The 13,898-nt window shown below is 44.7% G+C and overlaps 1 long non-coding RNA gene across 3 annotated transcripts in view; it reads left to right on the top strand.

Moving 5' to 3' along the window:
* Positions 1–13,898, top strand: part of LOC117312633 (uncharacterized) — a 127,930-nt gene that overhangs the window by 64,793 nt on the left and 49,239 nt on the right. For all 3 annotated transcript variants that reach the window (XR_012332538.1, XR_004527010.2, XR_012332539.1), the window contains exon 2: positions 12,111–12,941. This is a non-coding gene — a long non-coding RNA (uncharacterized lncRNA). The remainder of the gene's footprint in view (positions 1–12,110; positions 12,942–13,898) is intronic.

Genomic DNA, 13,898 nt, shown 5'->3' with positions numbered 1-13,898 from the left:
TGTTGGCCCCTTATTCCTCTAGGAATGCCTTTATTATCTTGGGTCTCACTGCCAAGGAATAGTATGGAATTAACTGATACTGGCCAGTAGAGATTTACAGAGTAATGTCATCCTCGAGATGTTTGTTTGTATTTTACTTGGAGTCTCAAAACTTTTAAGACCCAGTGAATGGATTTTTAAAATCTTACCCCTGAAAATAAATAAGTGAATAAATAAATAAATAGTCTTACCCTGAATCTGAAATTTCTCCAGTCTATACCGTCTCCATGAATATTATCTTCAGACACTGAATGGTTCTTGGCAGTAACCTGGGTTGTCACCCTCCCACCTCCACCTTCCTTTCCCTCACTCCCCACACGCAACCCCTCAATGAGTTCTGTCAGTTCCACCTCCAAAATGTATACCAAATCTGCCCAGTTTTTTTTTTTTTTTTTTTTTTTGGTCCCTGTTTAAAACCATTCTCTTGCTTGGATAACTGCAACGGCCTCATACCTGGTCTTTCACCTCCCACCACAGCCAGCTGTTTCTTCACACAGAAGGCAGTGTAAGAATGCCTCTCTTAAGGCATTCTTTTTTTCCCAAAACAATGACTTAGTGTTTTGCACAAATGATCTATGTTTTATAAAAAGTTAGGAGATTTGAAAAAGTACTCAAAGAGAGCAAGAAATCACCCCTTGGAATATGTTTTCTACAGTAAATGTGTAGTGAACCTTCTTCCACACAACGCAGCAGGTGTATGTATTTGGTCTGTTGAACAAGGATGCAAGGCAAAACCAACCTCATTCTTTTTAATTTTAAAATATTTTTTATTTACTTATTTATTGGCTGCGTTGGATCTTCGTTGCTGTGCACAGGCTTTCTCTAGTTGCGGTGAGCGGGGGGGTTACTCTTCGTTGTGGTGTGCGGGCTTCTCATTGTGGTGGCTTCTCTTGCTGTGGAGCACAGGCTCTGGGCGCACAGGCTTCAGTAGTTGCAGCACGCAGGCTCAGTAGTTGCAGCATGCGGGCCCTAGAGGGCGTGGGCTCAGTAGTTGCAGCGTGTGGGCTCAGTAGTTGCGGCATGTGAGCTCTAGAGCACAGCCTCAGTCGTTGTGGTGCACGGGCTTAGTTGCTGCATGGCATGTGGGATCTTCCCGGACCAGGGATCGAACCCATGTCCCCTGCATTGGCAGGGGGATTCTTAACCACTGTGCCACCAGGGAAGTCCCTCATTCTTTTTTAAATACATGAGTCTACCCAACAAGAATACAAGTTACATGAGAGGAAGAAGCTTGCCTGTTTTTGTTCCCTGATATGTCCCTAGAGCCAGATAAAGGCCTGGCATATAGAAGGTCCTCAATAAATATTCAATATTTCTTGAATAAATAAATTATTACTATGCAAATACTATCCATGGCACAACCAATATTTATATTTGATACATTTTCTTTCATGGACAGTTAGGTGTTTTTCATGGAGTTTTAATTGCCTTCCCCCAACTTGTGTTGTCTGCCTTGACTGTATTCTTACATTCCTCAGCTTCCCCAGGATTGTGTGAAATCCCTGGAATGTCCTGTCCTGCAGAAACTCCTCTCTTGGGAGGCTCCTCCCTCCTGCTCCAACCTGGAATGATATTCTTTTTCTTTTCTTTTTTTTTTTTTGCGGTACGCGGGCCTCTCACTGTTGTGGCCTCTCCTGTTGCGGAGCATAGGCTCTGGACGCGCAGGCTCAGCAGCCATGGCTCACGGGCCCAGCCGCTCCGTGGCATGTGGGATCTTCCCAGACTGGGGCACGAACCCGTGTCCCCTGCATTGGCAGGCGGACTCTCAACCACTGCGCCACCAGGGAAGCCCTGGAATGATATTCTTTAGGCTCAGGGCACAATTCCATCCTGGAACTCCCCATCTGAATTCCATGCCTTCCCTCTTCTGGGGTTACTTCCTTGTTTCGATGGAGAACAAGCTCCAGAAACATTCTAAGAAAGTGTATGGAGAAGGACAGCATCTCTACGTTTTCCTGGGGAAAGAGATCTGACCTCTGCTTACCCCTGGAACTCATCCTGGACCCCCTCCTCACCATTCCACCTGCTCCCCATTCTAGTGCTTCCACTCGCCACGCCCTTCTGTCCCTCAGGCCTTTGCACTTGCTCTTCTTGCTGGACGCTCTTTCTCCAGCTCATCCCAGGGGGACCCTTCTCATCTTTCAGGCCTCAGGTTGCATGTTCCCTCCTTAAGGAGCCCCGCTCTGAACAATGTACCTAACGGAGACCTTTCCCTCCACTCCGGTCTCTCTCCGTCACCTCCCTCCATTGATTTCCTTTGTAGCATGTATCCTAACTGGCAAGTATATTGTCTGTGTCTTGCTTGCTCACTGGATGTCTCCCACACTAGAATAGCAGCTCCACGTGTGTCCTGTTCACTGTTGTCTCCTCCTGCTGGATGTGGTGCCAGGTAAACAGCAGGTGCTCAGTAACTATTTGCCAAGTGAGGGAATGGATGAGCAGTGCTGCTGTGTGACCTGCTGCCTAAGCGTCATCTGTAGAACGAGGATGATAGTGGTATCCACCACATAGTGTAGTAAGAATTTAAATGAAATAAGGGGCTTCCCTGGTGGCGCAGTGGTTGAGAGTCCGCCTGCCGATGCAGGGGACACGGGTTCGTGCCCCGGTCCGGGGAGATCCCACGTGCCGCACAGCGGCTGGGCCCGTGAGCCATGGCCGCTGAGCCTGCGCGTCCGGAGCCTGTGCTCCGCAACGGGAGAGGCCACAACAGTGAGAGGCCCGAGTACTGCAAAAAAAAAAAAAAAAAATTAAATAAGGAATACATTAAAAAAAATGATTATCTGCATATAGTTAGACCTTGACAGTTGTTATTCTCTTTTATTTCTCTGTCCCTGAATTCTAGGCTCAACTCTGACCCTGCTTGGGCAAACCTGAGCTAATCACAGAACCTCTTGGGCTGTCAGAATTTATTCAGTCAGGTATTTATTGAGTGCCTACACACTGTTCTAGTGCTGGAGATACGGTGGTAAACAAAATAAACAAAAATTCTTGCTCTCATGGAACTTACATTCCAAGATGTCTGATGGCCTGGATACTTTCTCTGATATTCTGGGTCACTTAGGAATTGGAATCATCTGACTGAGTTTTGATTGGAGGAGGGGTTGAGGACTGGCCTTGTCTGACGAGTTGGCAGGTCTCCTCCGACTGTGTGTGTTTGAAAGTGAGTTTGCTTGATACGGCGCAATGTCTGATGATCTGAGAGCACGTCAGAATTCGAGGAGTCGGCTGACTGCCAGCAAAGCCTTCTGCCCAGAGGGTCTTGAGATGGGTTGCGGGGAAGAGAGCAGCCCAGGTGGTGAAAACAGCCAAGCGGCCCCACCTGCCTTGGGATAACATTTCTTCTGATTTCCCACAGCAAACCTTTCTGTATCCTTCTTACTGGAAAAGAAAACCAGATTTCTTACTGAAATGCACTCTTCTTGGGCCAAAGGAAAGTGTTGTGTTCATAGGTGTGTGTGTGGTAGGTGCTAATATGGTCCTCTCCGACTTGCCTCTAATTTTCAGCTGAAGAAATGGAGGCCCAGAGAACTTAAGTGATGTGCCCATGATTGGAATGGGACTAGAACCCAGGCTTCTGGATTTCTGACTCAGTGCTCTGACCCTACAATCTTAGACAACAATAGTTTCACTAGTTTCCATATACAGGCAGACCTCATTTTATTGCACTTCGCTTTATTGTACAATACTTCACAAATATTGCATTTTTTACAAAGAGAAGGTTTGTGGCAGCCCTGTGTGTCGAGCAACTTTCCCAGAGCCATTTTCCCAACAGCATTTGCTCACTTCGTGTCCCTGTGTCACATTTTGGTAATTCTTGAAATATTTCAAACTTTTATTATTATTATTGTATTTGTTATGTTGACTGTGATCAGCGATCTTTTGCGTTACTACCACAAGAAGATTACAACTCGATGAGGGCTCAGATGATAGCATTTTTTAGCAATAAAGTACTTTTAATTAAGGTATGTACATTGCTTTTTTTTTAACATGTAATGCAATTACACACTTAATAGACTATAGTATAGTGCAAACACAACTTTTATATGCACTGGGAAACCAAAAAATTTGTGTGACTCTCTTTATTAGGATATTCACTTTATTGAGGTGGTCTGGAACTGAACCTGTAATATCCCAAGGTGTGCCTCTATCAGTCCCAGGGAAGGGCTCTGATTGGTTCTGCTGGGGTCATGTACCTACTACCCCTTGGAGCAATCGCTGTTGCTAAGGGGATGGGGTGATGTGATTGGTCATGCCAGGGGGTGTGGGCATATTGCCAGATGAAGGCGGATGGGAAAGCTTTCCAGGGTGCCCAAAATGCGTGCTCTCCCAGTCCACCACAGGTGGTAAAAACTTTCGTCTCCAAATCTCACTCATTCTTGCTTGGCTTTCAGCTTCAGCTTAGTGCCCTGACTCAGAGCCTAACACTTAACTTCCTGCCAGGAGGTGACTTCAGCTCTGGGGAGAAGCAAGCCCATTGTGTTTGCTTGGATCGATTGATAAGAGAAATTACCAAGGATGTTCTTTTCTGACATTTGCCAGGGGCAAATTTTTCTATAAGGAGGAATGAGAACTAGCCGTAAGTCCCAGGAGACTGATTATGGGGCCAGAATCTGAATCCCAGCTCTGGAATGCAATTTGATACATGACCTTGAATTTACTGTAGATTGAGTTCATAAGCGATTCAACAAATTAATCGATCAATAACTCTAAAATGTTTTCGACAATAAACAGAAACATGTGAATTATTTAAATAATATGCTAAATATGGAAACTTTCAGTGGACAGAGAAAAGGAGGTTTGGATTTATTTGCTGAGAGTCCCTGCAGGATCCCTTGGGGACATGTGTCATAGTGTTTGATCCTTGATCTGACAGATTAGGAAAGCTTCAGGCAGAGGACTCTCACTGTACAAAAACCTCTTAATGGAGTCTTGTTGAGAGGACAGGAAGAGAGAAGCATACGATGTATCTGAAATATCACTTTGGGAGAGTCCTCTTGTTGAATTTTTGTTAATGTAACAATAGCCCTCAAACTGGTATAGCAGAAACATGTAGACTCTGTGGACTTAGATATATTTGCAAAGAATAATTTTTTAAAAAGTTAAAAACATAATTCTCATACAAATATGTACTGAGCATGTGTCAAAGATTAAGTGGAGAGGTGTTATGGACTAAATTGCATTCCCCCCAAATTCATAGGATGAAATCCTAACCTCCAGTCCTTTAGAATGTGACTATATTTGGAGATAGAACTTTTAAAGAGATAATTAAGGTTACATGGGGTCACAAAGGTGGGGCCCTAATCCAATATAACTGTTGTCTTTATAAGAAGAGGAAGGAACACCTGCGTTGCACAGGAACAGAGAAAAGACCATGTGAGGCAGCAAGAGGGCAGCCGTCTACCAGCCAGGGAGGGGGGCCTCCGAGGAAGCCACCCCTTTGGCACCTTGATCTTGGACTTCTAGGCTCCAGAACTGTGAGAAAATAAATTTCTGTCATTCAAGCCACCCAGTCTGTGGTATTCTGTTATGGCAGCCCTAAAGAAGTACAAGAGAGAACCAGCAGGAAGGCAAAGGTGGTTTCAAAGAGGATGGAAGAGGGCTTCCCTGGTGGCACAGTGGTTGGGGGTCCGCCTGCCGATGCAGGGGACGCGGGTCCGTTCCCCGGTCTGGGAGGATCCCATATCCCGCGGAGAGGCTGGGCCCGTGAGCCGTGGCCGCTGAGCCTGTGCTCCGCGACGGGAGGGGCCGCAGCGGCGAGAGGCCTGCGTACCGCAAAAAAAAAAAAAAAAAAAAAAAGAGGATGGAAGAGACTGAGCTATATGGACAGTGATAATGAGAGTGCTGGAGTGAGATTGCTAAGTTAGAGCCACGACAGGTGAGTGTCCTTCAGGTCTGTAAAACTAGAACCTTCCGGGTACCTTCCTAGACAAGAATCGTTTGCATCATTTTTTTTTTTTTTAATGTTTATTTATTTGGCTGTGCCAGGTCTTAGTTTAGTGGCAGCATGCAGGACCTTTGTTGTGGCATCCGGGATCTTTTTTTTTTTTTTTTACTTGTGGCATGCGAACTCTTAGTTGCGGCATGTGGGATCTAGTTCCCTGACCAGGCATCGAACCCAGGCCCCCTGCATTGGGAGCACAGAGTCTTAGCCACTGGACCACCAGGGAAGTCCCAAGAACCGTTTGCATCTTATCAGTCTTCTACAAGTTGACGTTCTTGAGACCTAATAAATACCAAGTAACAAGTCAGACTTTGTCACATTGTCCTAGAGCAGAGTTTGTCATCAGTGGAACTATTGCCATTTTGGACTGGCCGATTCTATGTTGTGTGGGCCGTCCTGTGCCTCATGAGATGTTTAGCAGCATCCCTGACCTCTACCCGGTAGACGGTAGTAGGATCTGCTCCCCCGTCCACTTGTGACAATCAAAATGCTTCTAGACAAAATGCTTCTTGCCAAATGTTCCTTGGTGGTAGGTGGGCAAAACTGTCCCTAGTTGAGAACCACTGTCCTAGTTAGTATAACTTTGAATCAAAGGCCCAAAGCCATCTTTTTGCCTGACTTCCAAGTTTTAGATAACTGTCATTAACAGTATTCATATTTCTGCCCCTCCCTATTGGTATGACTTTGGTCTGTTTTCTTAACCTGAGTTTCTGTTTCTTTAGCTGTAAAACCAAGCAACACACCTTTACCTCAGAGTTTTGTGTGATTAAGTGAAACTGTATGTGCAAAACAAAGACATCATCTAACCCTTGTCATGCGCTAGGCCCATGATTGGCCACGTCCACACACCTGTGGCCCCAGAGGGCTGAGAGCTCCCCTGGGACCACTTTGGCTGGTGGAGCGCAGACATCCAGTCCCCACTTCAGGAGATGGCAGGCCTGTATGGATCACTGAGAAGCCAGGGCCCGGCAGCTGATCTGGGCACCTCTCCTCACTGCTGCAGGTGGGGCAGAGGAGTGGGGTCGTCGTGACGAGACTTAGGTGAGGAACGGGGAGTGGCTGGGTACCCACCCTTCTTTGCCCTTGGCCATCGTGGTGTTGCCCTCTCTCCTCCCCCTAACCTGATGCTGTTGTCAACCCCTCCATTGCTTTCTGCGAGGACTCTGGCCCTGCCTGTTCCTCTCTCCTCTGGCTTAGGCAATCAGGGTACCACAGTAGGGGGCAGGAATTCCATATGGAAGTGTAACTGGCATCTTTGTTGCTATCCTTGCACTTCTGGTTTTCGGAGGTGAGCTTGTTGATCAACTGAATTGAATTTATGTGTGTGTGTGGTTGTTTTTTAATTTTTATTGGAGTGTAGTTGATTTACAATGTTGTGTTAGTTTCAGGTGTACAGCAAAGTGAATCAGTTATACATATATCCACTCTTTTTTAGATTCTTTTCCCATTTAGACCATTACAGAGTATTGAAAAGAGTTCCCTGTACTTATAGAGTAGGTCCTTATTAGTTATCTATTTTATATATAGTAGTGTGTATATGTCAATCCCAATCTTCCAATTTATCCCTCCCCACCATACGTGTGTATTGTTAACATATTTTAATACTTTGGTAGGATTTGAGGGGAAAGGGGCTTTTGTGGTCCCAGGCCCCCTCCCTGAAGGAGGAGACAAGGGATTACCTAGGAAGCCACTCTCAGACTAGCCCAGCTCCCTCCGTGGGACACCCCGGGACTCCATCGTCCAGCAAAGGGGCCCGCGCGCATGGGGCCCTGGGACTGGGGAAGGGGTTATGTTATGGTTTCTGTCTTCTTTTTCTTTTCTATTTTTTTAAGCTGCTAAATGTGTGGTAATTTTTTTTTTTTTTTTTGCATGGGGTAGTGGTTCAGAACTGGTTCATCCTGAGGTGATAGAACCCTCTCCCATCTGTGGGGACAACTGCTCCCCATTCCCCAAGTATAGAACACCGACGGGTGCAGCCTGGGCTTAAGGCTCTCTCTGGAGTGAAATGACACTACCTCCAGGGAAAAGGAGAACTGAGTCAGAGCACTTGGTGAGCGCCTTCTCTCCAAGCTCTTTAGCTCCGCTTCTCATTCCCACAGTACCTCGCTACCTGAGTGGAAGCCATACGAACTAATATACACAAGCTATTAATTATAGGAAGCACTCTGAATTATCATATTAGTGAACCAACCTGTGTGAATCATGACTTGTCAGTAAGGTCATATGCTGCACCGGGCTGTAGGTAGGCCCTGGGAGACGGGGAGTGCTCAGGTCAAGGGCAAGGCAACGGGTCCTAGATCCACAGCACCATTTGCTGACCCTGGGCAAGAAGACCCTTAATCTCCCTGGATTTCAATTGCCTCACGAATAAAATTGTGAGAATCACGTACTAGAATTTTTTTAAGAAGTGGGGGTAGGACCTATGAGCAGTGATGTCCTGGGTGGGAACTCAGGCTCATTGCTTGTAGAAATGGTGCAGCTGGGTGGCCCACTATTCACCATTTAACAAATGTTTAATGAAGCCCCACTGTGTGCCGGCACTGTTTTAGGGGCTGATGATACAACGGTGAGCAAAACAGGCAAAAATCTCTTCCGTCTTGTATTCTATTGTGGAGAAACTGACGATAAACCAAATAAGTTAAATAATGTGTCAGTTGGTGATAGGTGGTATGGAGAAAAATAAAGCAAGGAAGATGGAGAGGAAGTGTAGTGGCCAGACCCAGATGGCCCTCCAAGGATCCCCCCGGTATTCACACTCTTGTGTGGTTCCTTCCACATTGTACCGCATTGTACCAGGGTTAGTCTGTGTGAGCGATAGGATGTGGCAGAAGTGATGGAACGTCATGCCTGAGATTAGGTCTTAGAAGACTGTGACTTGCTTCTTGGACTCACTTTCTGATCACTCACTCTAGGGGAAACTGGTGGCCATACTTCTTGGACTCACTTTCTGATCACTCACTCTAGGGGAAACTGGTGGACAGTCAGGCAGCATACGAAGAGGCCTACATGGCCAGGAGCTGAGTTACCCAGTCAAAAGCCAGTGAGGAAAGGGGTTTGCCAACAGACTACAACTTCACGTGAGACCCTGGACCAGAGCTCAGAGGAAGCCTTTTCCTCAGTGCTCTAGAGTTGAGAACGTAGACTGAATGTACTTTCTGCATGGCTACCATCACTAGGCCCTGTGCTAAGTAGTTTATGTCTACTATCTCACCTAATTCTCCTAACAGCCATACTGAGTGTACCATTATTGTCTCCATTACAGACCAAGGCTCAGAGGCTAATTCATAGGCCCAAATCCTTCAGCTGGGAAGTGTCTGAGCTGGGACTCACACCTGGGTCCTTAAGGTCTCATGATCTTGCACCTCTACTTTGCTCTTTTCAGGCCAGGCTTGTGATGTAACACGAACGCCCTTTTCCCTTCCTTGTTTTATCTCTTGTCCTCCAAATCATTCCTAAATATTGACATTGATTGAGCCCTCTGGCCCCCGGGCCACAGTCGTCCCTCTATTTCACCTCTGGATTGTCAAAGGCTGGCTCCAGTATTCACGAGGATGAAGGTCTGTCCCACTCCAGGTTCATAGTTCCTGAAACCTTGTAAGAACATTTAACAGGAGATCCACCCTCTTGACAAAGTTTAAGTGCACGATACAGTATATATATATTTTTATATATATATTTTTTATTTTTGGCCGTGCTGTGTGGCATGCGGGATCTTAGTTCCCCGACCAGGGATCGCTCCCACGCCCCTGCATTGGGAGCGCAGAGTCTTAACCACTGGACCGCCAGGGAAGTCTCACGATACAGTATTGTTAACTATAGGCACAGCAGGTCTCTAGAACTTATCTTGCGTAGGGGACACTTATACCTGTTAAATAGCAGCTCCCCATTCTCCCCTCACAGGTCAGGTTCGGCTCCAGCCCCCTGTGTCCCCTATAAAGGATATAAACTTCCTGCATTTCCTTAATTCTGGAACTTGCTCTCTGGTGCCATTGCGTGCTCCTCCTTTCTTACTGTTTTTATGTAACTTCCTTTTGTATTAGAGAGGTATCTAATTATTAAGATAATGAGAGGTGGGATCTCTCACTTCTCAGGTTTTTGCTCCATAGGCTATGAGGCATGTTGGTTCTCCTGCTGGGAAAACAGAGATTTCAATGTAGGGCACACACCCAAATGCCGTAGGGGCCGGGCAGTTACTGGAAATGAGCAGCAGGCCCTATGGAACACACGGCCATCTTGGAGTGCCTTTCTATTTCCTGTGCTGCTGGAGACACAGGCATAAGCACGATTTCACTTTTCTCAACACTGATGTGAAAAACCCACAGCACAAGCAGGATGATAAGCAGCAACTGTCATGGGCTCTGTGCTGTGGTGATAGTGCGGTGGGCTGGGGAGGATTGTGGAACGCAGACAAAATGTGTATATAAGGTGTGGCTGCAACTCAGGACGGCTGAATAGCATCCCTTGGGAATGCAGGCCTACTGTGTACAGATATTCCAACAGAAGACCACCATCTTGGGTGATTTGGGTATATAAAATTAACTGTTTTTCCTTTTTTTAAAATTTATTCATTTTATTTATTTACTTTTGTCTGCACTGGGTCTTCGTTGCTACGGGCGGGCTTCTCATTGTGGTAGTGCACAGGCTTAGCTGTTCCACGGCATGTGGGATCTTCCTGGACCAGGGCTCGAACCCATGTCCCCTGCATTGGCAGGCGGATTCTTAACCACTGTGCCACCAGGGAAGTCCTTTCCTTTTTTTAATTGGAGTATAGTTGACTTAGAATATTGTGTTAGTTTCAGGTGTACAGCAAAGTGATTCAATTATATATATATATATTTTTCAGATTATTTTCCATTATAGGTTATTATAAGATATTGAATATAGTTCCCTGTGTTATACAGTAAATCCTTGTTGTTTATGTATACTAGTGTGTATCTGTTAATCCCATACTCCTAATTTATCCCCCCACTCTTTCCCCTTTGGTAATCATAAGTTTGTTTTCTATGAAAATTGACTAATTTTTAATTTTTGAAAAATAATTAAAAAATACTGTATAGGTCAGTATAATGCAAGTCAAACAAAACATTTACGGGCTCATTCGGGGTTCTAAACCTTGGCTGCAGGTTAGGGTCACCTGGGGAGCTTTTAAAAGTGCTGATACCAAATCACACCCCCAGCCAATTAAGTCAGAATCTTGGGAGGCAGGATGAGTCATCAGTATTTTTCAAAGTGTCCCAGGTGATTCCAAAGTGCAGTTAAGGTTCAGAACTACTGGGCTTGACGACCATTCGTTTGTGACCTCTCATTTCTAAGGGCATGTTTCGGCAGGAGGCTGTTATGGGTGATCTGCTCCACCTGGGCCTTTTCTAGCGTTCATTGGCAGGGGTGCTAGATCACCAGGTGTCAGGTGCCCTGGATGGGACCTCCAAAGGAAAACATTAGATGCTCTCCTGTTCTATTTCTCTTGAGGGCCCCAACTCTGTCATGAAATGTGGGTTTTTATGGTGATGGCAGAAGAGGTCCCTGAGAAACTCATATGTTGTTTTACCTTAAATGGGTGCAAAGCCTCTTTTCATGGTCCACACTATCTGATTTAACATCTTGTCCTGGGTACAATTTCTTATTCAGTCACCTGGGTATACTGTCTATATGTTATATGATAATGACTATATGTCATGCAGGTGCAGTCACATTGCAACCATGTGACAATGCCCAGTGGGTAGGTATGCACAAAAAATCATCTTCAAGGTCTCAGGACTGAGTATGGCGGGCCTCCCCAGATACCATGGTATTATGGTGGTATTAACCATGGTGGGCAAATGGCAGTTCTGATATTCCTTCCCCCCTCCTCAGGTGGAGGTATTTCCCACAATCCCATCCTTGACTCTGCTGTCTTGTCTCTCTTGAATCACTTACTTTGGCTTGCACACTCATACCTCTTAAATCTCTGCCAAGAATTCTTATTCTCTGCTGAGTTCCAAGCCCCTATTTCCAACCGTCTATTAGACATTTCCACCTGAATGTCTTATAGGAACCATGGACTCAGTGGTTAAATAATAAATCCTGAATTTATTATTTTCAATAAATTTGTTACTCTCTCTCCATTTGCTTTGTTTCTTTTTTTTTTAAGGAATTTACTGAAAGGACACAGAAATGAAGAATTGATAAACCAGAAGTAAGGAGGACAGGAGCCCAGGAAACTTGTTGATTCACAGCCTCAGATACACATGGGTAGCCTTTTAAGACGCTGTCTTTGGATGACTCATCTACAAGTACCTCCAGTCCCCATGTGTTTCTGCTCAAGATTCAAATTCCTGAGCGAGATGAGCTGGTTGGCCTATCTTGGGTCATGTGCTCACCCCTGACTTTAACTCAGGTGGGTGGAGCCTGTGGTTGGAAACCCACCAGAAACAGACGAAATGGAATAGGTGCAGGTCCAGCAGGGTGCTGTTACTAGGAGAAGGAGAAGATCTTCCAAGGAGGGGAAAAAAGATTTTATAAAAACTGTCCTCATCTTATTAATTTAAACATTATGGGGACTTCCCTGGTGGTGCAGTGGTTAAGAATCCACCTGCTGATGCAGGGGACACGGGTTCAAGCCCTGGTCCGGGAAGATCCCGCATGCCGCAGAGCAACTAAGCCCGTGCGCCACAACTACTGAGCCTGCATTCGAGAGCCCACGAGCCACAACTACTGAAGCCCACGTGCCTAAAACCCGTGCTCTGCAACAAGAGAAGCCACCGCAGTGAGAAACCCGTGCACCGCAACGAAGAGTAGCCCCTGCTCACCACAAATAGAGAAAGCCTGCGCGCAGCAATGAAGACCCAACGCAGCCAAAAAAAAAAATAATAATAAAAAAAGTAAATAAGAAGATAAACATTAGGAAATGCATTTGTGAAAAGCCAAATAATGAGGAATGTAGACTAATACCTTACTCCTCATCTTACTCTCATCCCCAGAGGTAAGTACTACCAAGTTATGGTGTTTTTTATAGATATTTTTGGTACATTTAGATATTGTAAATATATATGTAAACTTACATGTATATACACATTAATATAACTATTTTTAAATGAATATGATGTACTGACTTCACTTAATTTACAGATCTTTACCATTTCAAAACTTACAGCTCTACCTCATTTGTATTTTTACAAGTAAAGTAATTCATGGGCAACATTAATTTAAGCAGTTCAGAAGTTTATAAAATGAAAAGTAAAAATTTCCCTCCTAATCTACATTTTCCTAAATTCCTAGTGCTGTTTCCCAGAGGTAACCACTGTTAAGTTTCTTTTGTATCAGAAGAAATACTTTAAGGTAAACAAGTAGGGCCTATTTCTAGGACCGCTCCCTTTCTTTATCCCAACAATATTACAATGCTGATTATCATGTTTTTCAGCCCATTTCCATAATAGAGCAAAATCAATAGTATCAATGGATGGATGGATAATTGCCAAGATTTTTGTTAAGTAATGTAGTACTTGTTAAGTTACTGTCAGTAAACTTTCTCCATCTTCTAAACTTCCTGACTCCCCAAATATATTTTTTCCGTAAAACAGAGGCCATGCCAATTTTAAAATCAACATTTTATAGATATCCTTGCTGCTTATAAATCTGATATAGAAACTGGTGTTCAAAGGTCTTCTACATTATTCTGCTAATAGGAAGGAAACAAACTAGAAGCTGGTTTGTCAAAATCCAGTTAAGTATCTCTCTCTGGACCAGAAAATGCAGTATTACATAAGCAATTCTTGGGGAGATAGATATTTGCAGTTTTTTTTCTTGTTTGAAGTCTGGGGGAATACTTTTCTTCTCATAAAATATTTTACAGATAGAGAGGAAGTTAGAATTGACTCATAACAAGCCTTCTTATACTACTGGCCGTTTGGAAACAGCTACGTAAGCAGTAAAGGGGGGC

The sequence above is a fragment of the Tursiops truncatus genome, chromosome 6 (assembly GCF_011762595.2).
Source record: "Tursiops truncatus isolate mTurTru1 chromosome 6, mTurTru1.mat.Y, whole genome shotgun sequence".
Classification (NCBI taxonomy): Eukaryota; Metazoa; Chordata; class Mammalia; order Artiodactyla; family Delphinidae; genus Tursiops; species Tursiops truncatus.
The sequence above is the reverse complement of the archived record's forward strand: the minus strand, read 5'-3'. Positions and strand labels throughout refer to the sequence as shown.